Genomic DNA, 15169 nt, shown 5'->3' with positions numbered 1-15169 from the left:
ATTGGTTGATTTTTAGAAAGCAAAGACATAAAGCAAGTGTCCTCTCAATTTACTTATTATATTAAAAAGAATGTAGGAATGCCTAAAAATAGGTTTAGTTAATAATGCTTTCTAGTATGTTCATTTCTTTCAGATACGGAAATTGTTTTTTTTTTCTTGACATGAGGAGGAAATGTGAATTTTATACTGAAGATAGATTGTCCACAAAAGACTGCCTTACCTCTGAGGCACTTTCCCCTAACTGCAGAATCCTACAGACTTAAGTTAATTATTGATTGTCATATTCTACAGGACCGGATCTGCCTGTCTTTACTTTGCAAAACAGAAGCATACTTTTATATATGTATTTTAGAGATGTTTTTCTCAGTGGTATTAAATTCCATACTTAGAAGTAATTAATATTTATGAAGCCTGACCTGAACAACATAAGTTAATTTTTTCCAAATATTTAAAAAACATAAATACATTCTGTTCTTAACTTTTCTAAACAATATATAAACATCAAGAACCTGACAGTGAAAATGTAGAATATTGGACAGATTTTCTCATTTACTGTAACACATCCGGAATACCCCGTCTTTCGGTTCTGTCTACTGGAAGCCTGGCTGTTCTAGTGACCCTCCACATTTCTAAGCTCGCTGAGACTGCAGTGACTTAAGCAGGCAAACAAATCGATGCTTAAAGTGAATGATTTCATAGCCGTTTAGAATATTAGCAGAGAGCTGGTACACATCGTTGGAATTTGCCAGATCTATGAACTAGTTTGGGCTGCTGATTGTTTACTCAGATAGCACACACAGCGGCCAACTCTTGTGGAAAGAAAGAAGAAATAACGTTGATCTAATTGGTTTAAAATGCTTTTTTTTGTGGCCAAGTATTTTATGTTGAAAATGAAAATGAAGGATTCTGATCAACATGGTATATGAGAACACATGTGGATAATTTTGGAGAAATAAACAATTTGCTACCATTCCTCTCTATAAAATGGGAAATAAACTATTGAGTTTTATTCCCTGGTTTCTATGTGTGTACTTAAAAATTCACACCAAGCATTTTGACATCTATACCTATAATTACCAGTGACTATATGTCAGAATGTTTCATTCTATATAATTAAGAATACATTAAGGTATAATATACTAATTTTTATTTTCTTGGGACACTTTATTTTCTAATCCATATTTGATTTAAGGGACATGATACCTTAATATTGTACATTTCGATTTTTAAAAGTGTATTGAGAGATAAAAAAAGACATTCTCTTGTGATGATTTTTTAAAATAATATATACCATGATGTTAGTGTTAATATAGATTGGAGTAGACATTTTGGTTGGCAATATCAAAACTCTTAAAAGATAAAGACTCTTGTTAACTGTATGTCTTTGACTCATGAATGATTCTTCCAAGAATAAAAAGGAAATAATAAAAATGCAGACATTTAAATTATAATACATTGACATGATGGAATTTTAAAAATTATGCTTCAAAGACAAATGTAAATAATTTATACAACATTAAGTGAAATAAACAGTGAGGGGAAGATGATAGATAAATAGAGAGATAGATATATAGGTAGGTATCCCAATTTATGTCTCTGCATTATATTAGCATTTATTTTATTTCAAAGACTAGAAATGTGCTGGATGTACTTTCTTTTTGTCTTTGGCTTATTTCATTCAACAATATGTATATGAGAGTTGCCTGTGATTTTGTGTATAGTATCCCATTGTATGAATGTATCACAATTTACACATTTTACTATAGATAACCATTTGTATAGTTTTCAGGATTTGGCTCAGACCAATATAGCTTCTATTAACATTCTTGCAAACGTTCTTTGGTTAACATATGTATAAATTTCTAAAGGGAGTATATTTGCTGGCTCATAGGTTATGTCTGTGTTTAGCTTTGGTTTGCTACTTTTTGTTAGCAAAAGGGAAAAGAAAGGAGGGAAGAGAAGGGAACATCAGGGGAGAAGAGGGGGAGAGGAAGGAAAGAAGGAAGGAAGGACAGACAAGAATTTGCTACCTATACAGACAAGCTTGCTATTCACATTAACTTGGGCAGTATTAAAGGCCATTGATCCCTGGCTTATCATGTATGTCCATTTCTTTCATTTAGTTCTGCTATGCTAGTAAAGTTGAATAAAGCTGATGGCCTTCATTCTGTATTATTTGTAAAGCAGATCTGTCTCTTTGATTCTCTATACTCTGACTTCACCTTGACTTCTGTTAAACGTCACTAATATGAGAGGTACCGTCTGTGCCTGTATTATGATTTAAATATTAATGATAACATGTAGATTAACCATTATAATGCATGTTTTAAATGCAAAAATATTATTATTATTATTATTATTATTATTATTATTATTATTATATTACATTAAGGCTCAATTTAGAATCCGGAATGAGAAAACTCAGAGATCTACCTATCAGGAAATCAAGATATAGGACAAAAGAGGTGAAACCATACACAAGATTTGAAAGGAAAAAATGAATAAACACCCTAACAGTCACATTAGGGGCATAGGATAATGTTTTAATTTTTAAAGCAAATTTTTAGAACCCAAAATGCTATAAGCATCTTTTTATAGCATACTTTTCACAATGCTTCTTTTGATACCAAAGAGCTCAGCCTCAAGTTTTTGGAATGATCAAAATTAAGAACATGATCTTCATTTTTGTTGGCCCAGATATCTGCTTTAACACTTCAAACACTCTTTTAAAATATCTCACACTGTATCAAAAATAACTTTCCTTAGCCACAAAGAAATCTGAGAGCTCTGTCAGTCAGCAAGCCCATATGTAAGTGAGAAAGAAATGTGCTGCTTAGTTTACATGACAACCTACAGATCAAAGCAAAATAAATAAATAACATTGAGTTGACTAAGCCTTCTATTTCTCTGGGAATAAACATGGAATATAAATACTTTGAAATGGAACACTGAAGACACTGTTGCTATCACTGTTGGAAAAAGATTGAAAATAAAAGTCCCTGGTAAAAAGGAATTATAATTTTCAATAGAGAATTTTAATGTTCATCAAACAATACAAATCAAATGTGGTACAGATTGGTAGACTAAAAATGATTTGTTTGGTTTCATTTAATATTTTTAAATGTTATTTTATTCATTAATATATTATTTAGTTCAAATAAAACCATGATTTATAGAATTAAATCCAAGTAGCCCTCCCCCTCCCCCTCCCCACCACTGAGGAGGTATTATCGTTTCCTTACAAGGGTCTAGGATATTTTCCTGGAATAAAAAGGTGTTAACTTTTGCATAAGGTTTTATCTCCATGGTGGTTTCAATTCTTCATGAATGATTCTGATTCTTATGGTGGTAGTTTCTTCCTTTCATTAGGCTTCTTCCCTTCTTTAGGATGAATCAGCTTTTTAAAAGTAGGAATGTATCTAAAGGAGGAATCTCCTCCCCTTAGAGAAATAAGCTCAAAAGAGTTTGTAAAAAGTTATTTTAGGGAGAGCCCAATTTTCTTACATTTATTCCTGGCCTACTTCGGAGCTATCAAAGGAAGGGCGGCCCTCAGCCACATTTCACAGGAAGTTAGTTCAAATTAAGAGGATACATACAATGTCAGAAAGCTGGAATTTTATAAGGAATATCTCCAGGTGCTCTCAACCAAATTTTTTCTTAATTTGATCAGTATTTTACAGAACTCAAATTTAGGTTGATCCTTTTATTTAAAAAAAAATTTTTTTTAACGTTTATTTATTTTTGAGACAGAGAGAGACAGAGCATGAATGGGGGAGGGTCAGAGAGAGAGGGAGACACAGAATCAGAGGAGGCTCCAGGCTCTGAGCCATCAGCCCAGAGCCTGACGCGGGGCTCAAACTCACGGACCGTGAAATCGTGACCTGAGCTGAAGTCGGATGCTTAACCAACTGCGCCACCCAGGTGCCCCTAGGTTGATCCTTTTAGAAACCCAGTAGTGCTGGTGACTATTCCTGTGCAGAATATGGTCATTCCTACATGGATTCAAACTTAAGTCCTAAGACTTTTTGTTACCTATGTAAAAGAGAAGAATAAACTTGAAGAAGAGGGTGCCGGCCTCTGGTAGGCAGAAAATTAATAGGAGGCAGTCCGGATTTGTAGTGGGGAAAAAAACTATATGTAGAAATAAGTATAATTCAAAACATTTAAAAATAACCCCAAATTTTATTTTAATTACTTAACCTAAACTTCACTTTGGGATATATTAACTCTTAGGAAACAACTTTGATGTAATATCAAGGATAGAGCTTTCCAGAATTTCAAAGCCAATAATAATATATAGCCTATATAAATTATGTATGTGTTGGTAATATTTAATCAACCAGGATGTCATTAATGACCCCTGGGCAAAGAGAAGTATTTTAGCATTGATTAAGGAAAACACACGCCTACACACACAGAACAAAAAAACAGTATGGTTCAGTAAGCAGTATGACAATAATCAGAACTTTGTTGGGGGTCATATAATTTGGAGGCAGACCTTAAGACAAGTTCACTCTGTCTCTTACATGGGCGGTGATTATAGTTGGTGAAGATCGATAGGAAGCATCAGATAAGATAGTTCTTTGCAATAGAATGAAGTAGTTCAAAATAGTTAGGTTTTTTCAATGTTGTCTATGTCATTTCTGAATATATGTTTAAGTGCATCAAGATTAGGATTGTACACCAACGATGTGTGAAATATTACCTCTTCACAGTAGAAACCTATTAATTTAACAAGATAGTTTAATCTCCACATAGGTGTGAAATTCCTCTGAGTGATTCAGTGTCTTCAAGTTCATTCCCTATACTTTGGACCAAAATATATCAACCCATCTTACGTAGAACACATAAAAATATTTATATGGCAATTGGAGAGAATTTGGAGTATATTTATACAAATTGATGAAAAACACAATGTTACGTTTTCTTGATTATATTAAGATAAAACACAAAACGTTAGAATAATTTTAATATTGAAATTGTATAAACTGTACAAATAAAATATTTTCATTTTAAATCAGCTTGCTTTTGTAAATATAATATTTCATATGCAATATATCTTTGAAACAGTTATGATAAATTATAGATACAGAGTTTTTGATAATGGTCTTTCAAAGTCATCATACTCACTGTGGACAAACTGACAAATGAGTAAATGGTAACAAATGTCAGGAAAGTATCTATCACTTCTTTTTCATTTAGTAAAAACTTTCTTACTTTTAATAAGAATCCAGAGTATTTGATGTCCTTAAATATGAATTGATGTGTGATTACTTTCTAAGCCTAAGAACTCTTTCATGTTCTTCTTGCCAAATGCAATATTGAAATTAAACTTTGAAATTGAAATTGAAATTTCTGGTGATAATGCTAAAGGTCTTTTAATTCAATCCAGTTTTTTCATAGCAAATATTGCCAAATAAAGAAGCTACTACTCTTACTAATTTCTTAAGATTCAATAAGTTTATTTAGTACTTATACTTGATAGACTATTTTTATCCTCATTTTTCCCAAAATGAATTTTTACTTTGAGCCCATAAACTTTGTTTGTACATATTGACATATTTTCATACGGTTATTACATGTTTTTAATTAATTTTATTGTGCTGCTGAAAAATAGCAAAATACTTGTAAAACCAAAAACTGTCCTTCAAAAATTGTTTTTAAGTTCTTGGCAAAGTTCTTCCTTTGACAATGAATGCACGTTAGTGTGAATCACAAGAGAGTTTTCTGGTTCTATTTCTTCATATCAAATTCAAAACATAAATGAGTGGAGTGGCCTGGCTTGCATTAGATTAATTATTGTGATGTTATATTTAATGAGTATTTCAGATGGACAAAATTTTCATATGCAATATTTTCTGTGAGAAAAAAAAATCTGTTTAATAGGAATATCAGATTTCCTTTCTATCCATATTTATTACATTTCCATAGTATTTCGTATATTTTAAGATGTTCATTTACCACTTTGACTATTTTGTCACTGATATTATTATTTTGCTTCTCATTTTAATAACTCATGTTACTGGGGCGCCTGGGTGGCTCAGTTGGTTAAGCCTCTGACTTCGGCTCGGGTCATGATTTCACAGTTTGTGAGTTCCAACTCTGCGTCGGACTCTGTGCTGACAGCTCAGAGTCTGGAACCTGCTTTGGATTCTGTGTCTCCTTCTTTCTCTGCCCCTCCCCCACTTGTGCTCTGTCTCTCTCTGTCTCTCAAAAATAAATAAATGTATAAAAAATAAAAGACGGTCGCCTGGGTGGCTCAGTCAGTTAAGCGTCCGACTTCGGCTCAGGTCATGATCTCACAGTCTGTGAGTTCAAGCCCCGCGTCAGGCTCTGTGCTGATAGCTCAGAGCCTGGAGCCTGCTTCGGATTTTGTGTCTCCCTCTCGCTCTGACCCTCCCCTATTCATGCTCTGTATCGCTCTGTCTCAAAAATAAATGTTAAAACATTTTTTTAAAAATAAAAAAATGTTTAAAATAAATAAATAAAGAATAAATCATGTTACAGTAAACTTAAATTCTAATTAGGGATATTAGCAAAGCACAATTATTATCATGTTACACATTGTTTTTATCTAAGAGTGCTGTTCACAAAAGTGGCACCTTTTCTATTTGTTTTGAGTCCCAAACAGTGCAGGCTTGGAAAATGAGTAACTCTGTAGTGGTGTAGTACATTCTGGCTTCAGGTTTAAGTTGTGAGAATTTGCAATGTGTAGTGCTTGAACAGGTGACGTCAGAACTCACTCATAGAAGATTCAGACATTTTCAGTTCACTGAAGTAATAATTTGGAAGTGTGTATTTCTGTGGGGAGTATTTTGCTATAAGATGTCTGCATAGTATTTTACTTTCATTGCGCAATTTGTTACTTTGTATATTTCCTTGCAAATTAAATATTTAGGCTGGTTAGAAGTAGAAACATTCAGGTATAAATTTCAATTATACAGAGATCTACTGTATAGCATAGTGCTTTAACAATATAATATTGTATAAACACTTCCTGCAAGGGTAGATCTCATGTTAAGTGTACTTTACACACACACACACACACACACACACACACACACACACGTACATGCACATGTACACAATAATACTAAAAAATAAAGAGGCTGAGTAAAAGCTTTTGGAAGTGATTGACAGGTTTATGGCACAGGTGTGGTGATGGTATCATAGGTATATACTTATATTCAAACTCATCAAGTTGTACACATTAAATGTACACAGTTTTTTTCTTGTCAATCATAGTTTAATAAAGTGGTTTCTAAAAAAGAACTTTGTGAAAAAAATACATATGTGATGTAATCCTCATTATATTACTCAGTAAGTACTTTGTGCTCCTTTTTCTGTATGTACCATGTTTTGTCTTCTGAATCTGTTGAATTTTCACCTTTAATTTTTTTTTTAACTCTGCATTACTCTAGTATCACAGGGCTCAATGAAAAAAAAAAAGAAAACACTAGTATTATTTCAAAAAGAAAAAAAAAAGATTAACACATGGAATAGAGTGCTTTACTAACTTTCTAGAAGAGCAGGAGCAGTGAAAATGAGGGAGTGTCTCATGATTGGAATAAAGATCACCTCTGTGGCTGTGATAGGAGATTAAGAAACTGGTACTGCCTATTTCCACCACAACTGGCTCTCATGCCAGGTTGCTGGTGACTAGACACTGACATGTGTCACACAGAGAGGGGATGATGCGTGCCACCTCCTTTTGCCTTCCAAAGTTCATACGAGCACATCTACATGATGAAACCTATTTATATCTAGAACTCTAGCTGCAAGGGATTTGGGGAATGTAGTTTCTAACTTTGCCACTACAGATGGTCCCCAATTATTACCTGTTGACTTTATAATGCTACAAAAGCAATATGCATTTGGTGGAAATTTTACTTCAAATTTTGAATTTTGATCTTTTCCCAAGCTAGCAATATGCATGCAGTAAAATGCTCTCTTGTGACGCTGGGCAGTGGCAGTGAGCCGCGGCAGCTGCTAGTCAGCCACGTGATCGTGAGGGTGAACAACTGACATACTGACAACCATTCTGGACCATAAAGCCATTCTGTTTGTCACTTCCGGTACAGTATTTAATAAATTATGTGAGAGAGTCAACACTGTACTGTGAAATAGGCTTTCTGTTAGATGATTTTGCCCAACTGTAGGCTAATGTAAGTTTTCTGAGCACATTTACGATAGACTAGGTTAACCTATGATTTCAGTAGTTTCCATGTGTGAAGTGCATTTTCCACTTACAATATCTTCAACTTACAGTGGGTTTGTCAGGATGTAGCCCCATCACAAGTCAAGGAAGATCTGTAGAAGCAAGTTGGAATGGAAATTGAGAGAACTAACCCAGGCATCGTCAACAGCCCACACCTTTGGCTGTTCAATCCTCATTTACAGTCTTCTACAATTAATGAAATTTCCAAATAGCAAATATAACAATTTGATCTAGTCTAAAATAATGTAACTATACCATGCATTCGTGTTTTATTCTCTTCCCCAAAATGGAGACCCCAAATCCCATCAGTAACTGAATAAACCTCTGGAGTTGTACTGAAGCTCTTATAGTTTAATTGCAATCCCATTTTCCCATCCTATAAAATCTTTAAAAATGGAAGGAACAAGAAGAGGAGGAAAAATGGAAACTGGTTAGTATATACAAATACTTATAAAACAATGAAATGGAAATAATATGGAAATCTACATCCTTTCATTTCTGCAACTGGTCATAAAAGTGTAATCAGTTTGTACAATTCTTATTATCCTTCTGCTAGCTCTTCAGCTGTCTGGGATTATCTACATGGTAGAGTAACCCAAATCTTGATTTCTTAGTGATCTAATCAATTGGAAGAAACAAAATTTTCTATAAAATGAAATTTTTTTACATTTAGAACTTCAAAGATTTTGCATGTTTGTTTTCTGGCTTCTTGGCATAGGTTGTTTAAATGTAAACATTAAAAATACTTAAAATTAAATTATATTTAAAAAGGTGAAAAATTAAGCATGAATTTAGCAGAACAAAATTGTTACTCATTTTTGTTTTGCTTAATAAATTTCTGAAAATTTACAAATTTTAAATATTACATACAACTGAATGATCAAATATTTTGAAAAATCAGTTTTCTTAAGCTTTATGAGCCATAGTACTTTAATGAGTTGTCTTATTTAAATCATATTAATTTTTATTTCTTTCACAAAATCGTAGAACACTTTCAGTCCTTAAAAAAAATATGTCAAATTTAAAGTTGCATCACAAATCAGACTGCCTGATTGTGAACATCAAATGTAGGAAGATAATAGAAAATGAGAAAAATGTGAAAAGCGAAAGAAAGGTGTTACAATTCAGAAAATTTACGAAAGCAATTACAAGAGCATCTGGTGTATAACAACAGTCACCACCACCATCATCATCATCATCATCCATATATCGTATTTAAGGTGAAAATGAAATAAGGGCACTATAAACCCAAAGAATGCTATATAGTTTGCTAGTCGCTTATAAAACAGACCTTCCAGCTAAAAAGATAATAAGTTAACAGACATAATTCAATGGGAAGGCCTAATTGCTGCTATATGGTGTAGCCAGTTCAGAGAGGTATGTGACTCCAAATCGATTGTTTCTGAATTTCCACTGTGACAATATTCGTTGGGATGTTGCCAACAAAATTTTCTGGCTCCCAACCTCCGTAGTTTATGAATTTAGTGACAGCAGACTATTTTGTCATTTGCTGCCATGAACTTTCTTGCTTAGCTCAATGCTGTTTTTACTCCTTGAGGCTGTTAAACTGACCCCTATCAATAACTCTATAAACCGGAATAAAGTTTGAATCTTTCAGGATTCTTAAGTCAAATTCTCTGACAGAGCATGAGGGTTGAGGTAGTTTTAGACTTCAGCCAGAACTGGCTTTATAGTCTGGCTCAGGGAGCAGTGTTTTGGGAACAGCTATAAACTTTGGGGACCCCGCTTGATTTTCACATAAAGTTGAAAAGAAGAATCAGAAATTCCAATCATAGCCCAGGCTTTAGTTCACAGGAGTGTTATCTCTGGCCCTTGGAAGCCAACATTAATATTTCCACATATTTCTATGTGGTAATTTGACCTGCACATATTCCTACCTTCATTTTTTTGTGTCAGATTATTGAAGTATAATTCTTAGACATTAAAAGTCACTCTTTATGCAGTTCTGTGATTTTTGAAAAATATAGTAGTAATGTGACCATCACCATAATGAAGATGAATATTTCCATCATCTGCAAAAGTTCCTTCATGGCCGTTTGTAGTCAATCCCCCTGGAAAACTTAGATCAGATTTCTGATAGTTTGACCTTTTCTAGAGTGTCATCTAAATCAAATTTTATGATATGTTGGCTTTTCCTCTTGGGTTCTTTCACTTAGCATAATACTGTTGAGATCGGTCCATGTTGTTGCATGTATCAGGAGTCATTTTTTCTATTGTTGATTAGTATTCTGTCATATGAATGTGCCACAGTTTTCTCATCTACTCACCATTGGATGGACAGTTGGTTTGTTTTCATGTTTGATGAGGTTATGGAGAAAGCTGATACAAATATTTGCCTAAAGTCTTTGTGTGGGCATATGTTTTATTTCCTCTTGGGTAAATACCCACAAATGGAACTGCCAGGTCTAGGATGAGTACGTTTCACGTCAAGAAATGGCCACGTTATTTAAGCATACTGGCTTCAACATTTTGCATTTCCACCATAACACTAATAATAGCGACAACCACAATGGCAGCAAGAACAGCAACAGCTGCCATCTTACTGAGCACCTATTCCACATCTCTCACATAATGAGCACTGTGTTGAGCACTTTGCGTATATTTTTGAGAGTACAGGAATACAGGCACTGTAAGGTGCTGCTTAATGGAAAGTAAAGTATCTCAACCCTACTGAAAGTCAATATGGGAACATGCTTCAAAAGAGGTGCTGCTTATTGGAAAGTAAATTATCTCAACCCTTCTGAAAGCCAATATGGGAACATGCTTCAAAAGACCTAAATATATGCATGTACTCTCACCCGTGGAAAAAAATCTGTGTTCAGGAAATTTGGGGGGTATATAGTTCAATAAATTTTAACACGTGTAAATTCACGTAACTACCAACATAATAAGTATACATCAAAAAGGTCTTTTGTGCTATTCTTTTATAGTTACCATTTTTCCCCAACAATCTCTGGCAACCACTGATTTATTCTTCAATACTTGTAGTTCATCTTTTCAAGAATGTCTTATAATTGGAATCACACAGTATGTAACCTTGCACTGAACACAGTGTGTTTTAGATTCATCCGAGTTGTTGTATTTATTACTAATCCTTTTATTGCTGGCCAGAATATTCCCTTGTATAGATGCAATACTGTTTGCTTACCATTTACTAATTAAGTGAGATTTGGGGTGTTTATAGTTTGGGGCAATTACTAACAGAGCTGCTACAAATATTTGTGTACAGATTTTATGTGAATATAGGTCTTCAATTCTCTAGATACCCAGGAGTGGGATTGCCGAGTCATGGAGCATGTACATGTTTAACAATTTATGAAACTATAAAATTACAAACAGCCTAACTATTTTTAAGATTTGCATTCCCACCAGCAGTGGAAAAGACTTCTGTTTGCTCCATATCCTCATCACCGCTCAGAATTGTATTATTCATTTTTGTCTCTGATCGATGTGCAGTGATATCTCATCATAGTTTCAATGTGCATTTATCTAAGTTAATGGTGTTGAATCTCTCTTCATGTGCTTCTTTACCATCTGCGTACTAGTGCCAATGAAATGTCTGCTCATGTCTTTTGCTCATTTTTTGATTGCTTGTTGTTGCGTTTGAAAGTTCTTGATGTATTTTGGACACAATTCCTTTGTCAAATATGTGATTTATAAATGTGTTCTACCAGTCTGTAGTGTGTGGTGTGTGTGTGTTTTGGAAAATGTTTCTTAGAAAATCTCACCCTGAACTGGTGTAGCATGTGATACAGTACTGCCATTTATTGAAACCAAATATACTTGTTTCCAAAGTGGTCCTTGTACAAAATGTATAAAAAGCAGTTTCTGGTATGACCCGTGCTCTGTTTCTACCCCTTGACATCCCAAAGCATCCCGCCAATGGCTATGGATACCCATTTTCCAGATGGGGGAACCCGAGGCACCAAAATAGCTGTTGTACCAGTGGTTGCATGGTATGGTGGCTGTTAGGAGTTGCCCTTCTCTGCCTGGCCCAGGTGGGAGGTGATGGGAGAGAAAAGCTGACAGGACTATGGGGACAGATCTGTTTCATATCTGCCCCAGGCCCTGAATAAGGGAGGGAGGCGCTTAGGGCACGACTTTGGTAGAAGTGGAAAACATCTTGGGAGCTGTTGAAAGTCTAGAAGGGAGACATCTCTGGGAGAGGCAAAGAGTCTGTGGCCAAGGTGGGAGGTGGGTGATGAAAAGCTCGTGTTGCTCGCGACGAAGCCTGATCTGGAGACCAGTCAGAGAGTTTGCTCTGCCAATACTTGTGGGCAGCTGAGGTCATCTTCCAGCTGGATGCCTTGAATTTGTGATGTCTAGCAGCAGCAGGTGAGCCAGGGAGCTGAGGCCAGTTGGGAGTAGGAAGCCATCTTGGTTTAGGACTGAGAGCTCATCCATTCATCCATGTCCTGTCTGCTCATCTTTTCCAGCTGCACCTCCCTGTCCTCCCCGCTCCCGCCCCAGCCAACCCCCCAGGTGCAGCACCAGGCAGTCTACCCCCTCCTCCTTGATCAGATTACTGGGTGGGGCCCACTGGACAAGGCAGACGTTATAATGCAAAGCACTTTGTATATTTTTTAAGCAAGTTTTTTTTTTTTAATGTTTGCTTATTTTTGAGAGAGAAAGAAACAGAGTGCGAGCAGGGAAGGGGAAGAGAGAGAGAGAGACATAGAATCTGAAGCAGGGTCCAGACTCTGAGCTGCCAGCACAGAGCCCAATGCAGGGCTCGAACTCACAAGCGTGAGATCCTGATCAGAACCAAAGTTGGACGCTTAACCGACTGAGCCACCCAGGCGGCCCAGCACTATGTATATTTTAAATTCATTTCATAATCACAGAGATGCATGAGATGGATACTATTGCTATCATCTTTATTTTTAAAATGATGCAATTGAAAGCCAGAAAATGGCATGTAACTTGCCCAAGTCGTCTCAGCCTACAAGTGCCAGACTGTGATATTCAAACCTAGACAATGTGGCTGAAAGATTGCCCCCCCTAAACACAATGTTCTACTGCCTCTCCATTTACTGATAAAATAGGCGTGAGGGCTAATACAGAATTGGCCACCCTGCAGAAAAATAGAATTCTAGAAACTGTCTTTTTAGGGAGAGCATTGAAAGGCATCTTGAGCAGAACATAAACTATAAAGTTAGCATCCAGGAACTGGAGAAAATGCCATTAGTAAGTGCATACAATAGCCATTCATATGTGCAAGTTGCCCTCTTTTTCCTGTATTGACATAATCCCTATCCAAACAGGAGCTGTTTTCTGCAAATCATGTGAGGTTTGGATTGAATATAATCAGAAAAAAAAAATAACTTCAATCTTGGAGAATAAGAACAGAGGTTGAAAGAGTCAAACTCCAAAAACAAACAAAATTCTATTTAATCTGAGAAAGAAATAGAACATGACATGTTTTTATTAAAAGCAGGAGAAGGATTTAATGGAATCATTGAAATAGGCCTTGTATTTTTATTTGCAAATTACATAAAACTGCTCACAACAATTGATAGACAACGAATAGTTTGGCAACTGCATGTTGCCCAGAATTATTTGTTTTCATATTTTGATTAATTAGTTTGGAAAGTGGTTAGGGCCTATTTTTTGAGAGTGTATAGTTTAAACAATTTTTCCCTAAAACTGCTTTAGATTGTTTTCTTCCAATTTAGTTGAACGCAAAGAGGAAAACAATGAAGCTGTTTCTAGGTGTAACAGCATTTTTGGAGATAGGCGTGATAGAAATATATGAAGAAAAATGAAAAGACATGATGGTCATATTGGTATCTAAGAAACTTGAGATCACGTGCTTTATGTATATTATTTGTGTTAAGTGACAATATATAAAAAGGCATTGAATCTTCTCTCTTATGTTAATATTTTTATCAGGTGTTGATGCAAGACTATTTTCACCCTTTCTGTTTTTTAATAAAAATTCAGAGTGAAACTTCCAATATGTGTTAAGTAACAATAGTACATCTAAATTGAATTCATCAACGGTGGCATGCTTACCTCTTCTGCTCATTCTGGGGGCTAAATAAACATAGACAGGTAGGGGGGCACTCTGCCTAGATTTCTGTAAAAACTCAAATGATTGTCAAAGAAAACTTTGTGAAGAATTAAAAAAAAATTGAGAAAGGCTGTTGCATCAATAATGGCATGCGTCCAAAATATATACACTTATCAGAGCACAAAACAGTGCACCAACAACGAGCAAGACAGTGTGGAATCCAGGTCTTTATTTCTAATTTCCTCCAGATTTGTGGCCAGAAAAATGATCTCCAGGATTCTGGTCTGGTCTGTATCACCCACGTTTTAGAACCTCTTCTGTGTGCGTGTGTCCAGGTGTCCCACACTGCTCTCCTTCCATGGTATTGACTTTTTCAGGAGATTTCAAGTCTGTGCATTATGTAGAATTTATCGACATAAAACTTGACACCTCTCATGGATTTTTTTTGTGTCTGATGCTAACTAGGAGAAATCTGGAACCTCTAACCAGTCACTGGTCTTCTCCACCTTTATTGCTGCTCTGCGGTACAGTAGTGGGGCCAGTTGAAAAGAATGCTAAATCAGGTATAAACCTGAACTATCATAACATTTCAGTATCCCCTCTGGTTTTTGTAGATCAAGGATGTTTAAGCATTTTGTTCTCAGTGTCACTTGAACACCATTTATTTATAAAGCAGTTATGGTAGCCTCTTGAATAGACCAATTGAAATAAATTATCATTTAAAAGGATACTGCGTTATCAAGGAAACATTGTTCATTTTCTAACAGTTTTTTCCAGGATTTTGTTCTCCATGTCATCTGTATAAATGTACATATTAATGAGTGAATAAAATGTGAAGGGGTGCATAGTTGAAATGGAAGGGAATAATTATATGCACCTTTAGCAGGTATTCCCTTTGTTTAATTTAATCTATTTGT

The 15169-nt window shown here is 35.3% G+C and overlaps 1 protein-coding gene across 4 annotated transcripts in view; it reads left to right on the top strand.

The window, feature by feature from the left end:
* The window catches only part of ROBO1 (roundabout guidance receptor 1), a 1120365-nt gene that overhangs the window by 303696 nt on the left and 801500 nt on the right, over nucleotides 1-15169 (top strand). The window lies entirely within an intron of this gene.

Source organism: Acinonyx jubatus, chromosome C2 (assembly GCF_027475565.1).
Source record: "Acinonyx jubatus isolate Ajub_Pintada_27869175 chromosome C2, VMU_Ajub_asm_v1.0, whole genome shotgun sequence".
Classification (NCBI taxonomy): Eukaryota; Metazoa; Chordata; class Mammalia; order Carnivora; family Felidae; genus Acinonyx; species Acinonyx jubatus.
The sequence above is the reverse complement of the archived record's forward strand: the minus strand, read 5'-3'. Positions and strand labels throughout refer to the sequence as shown.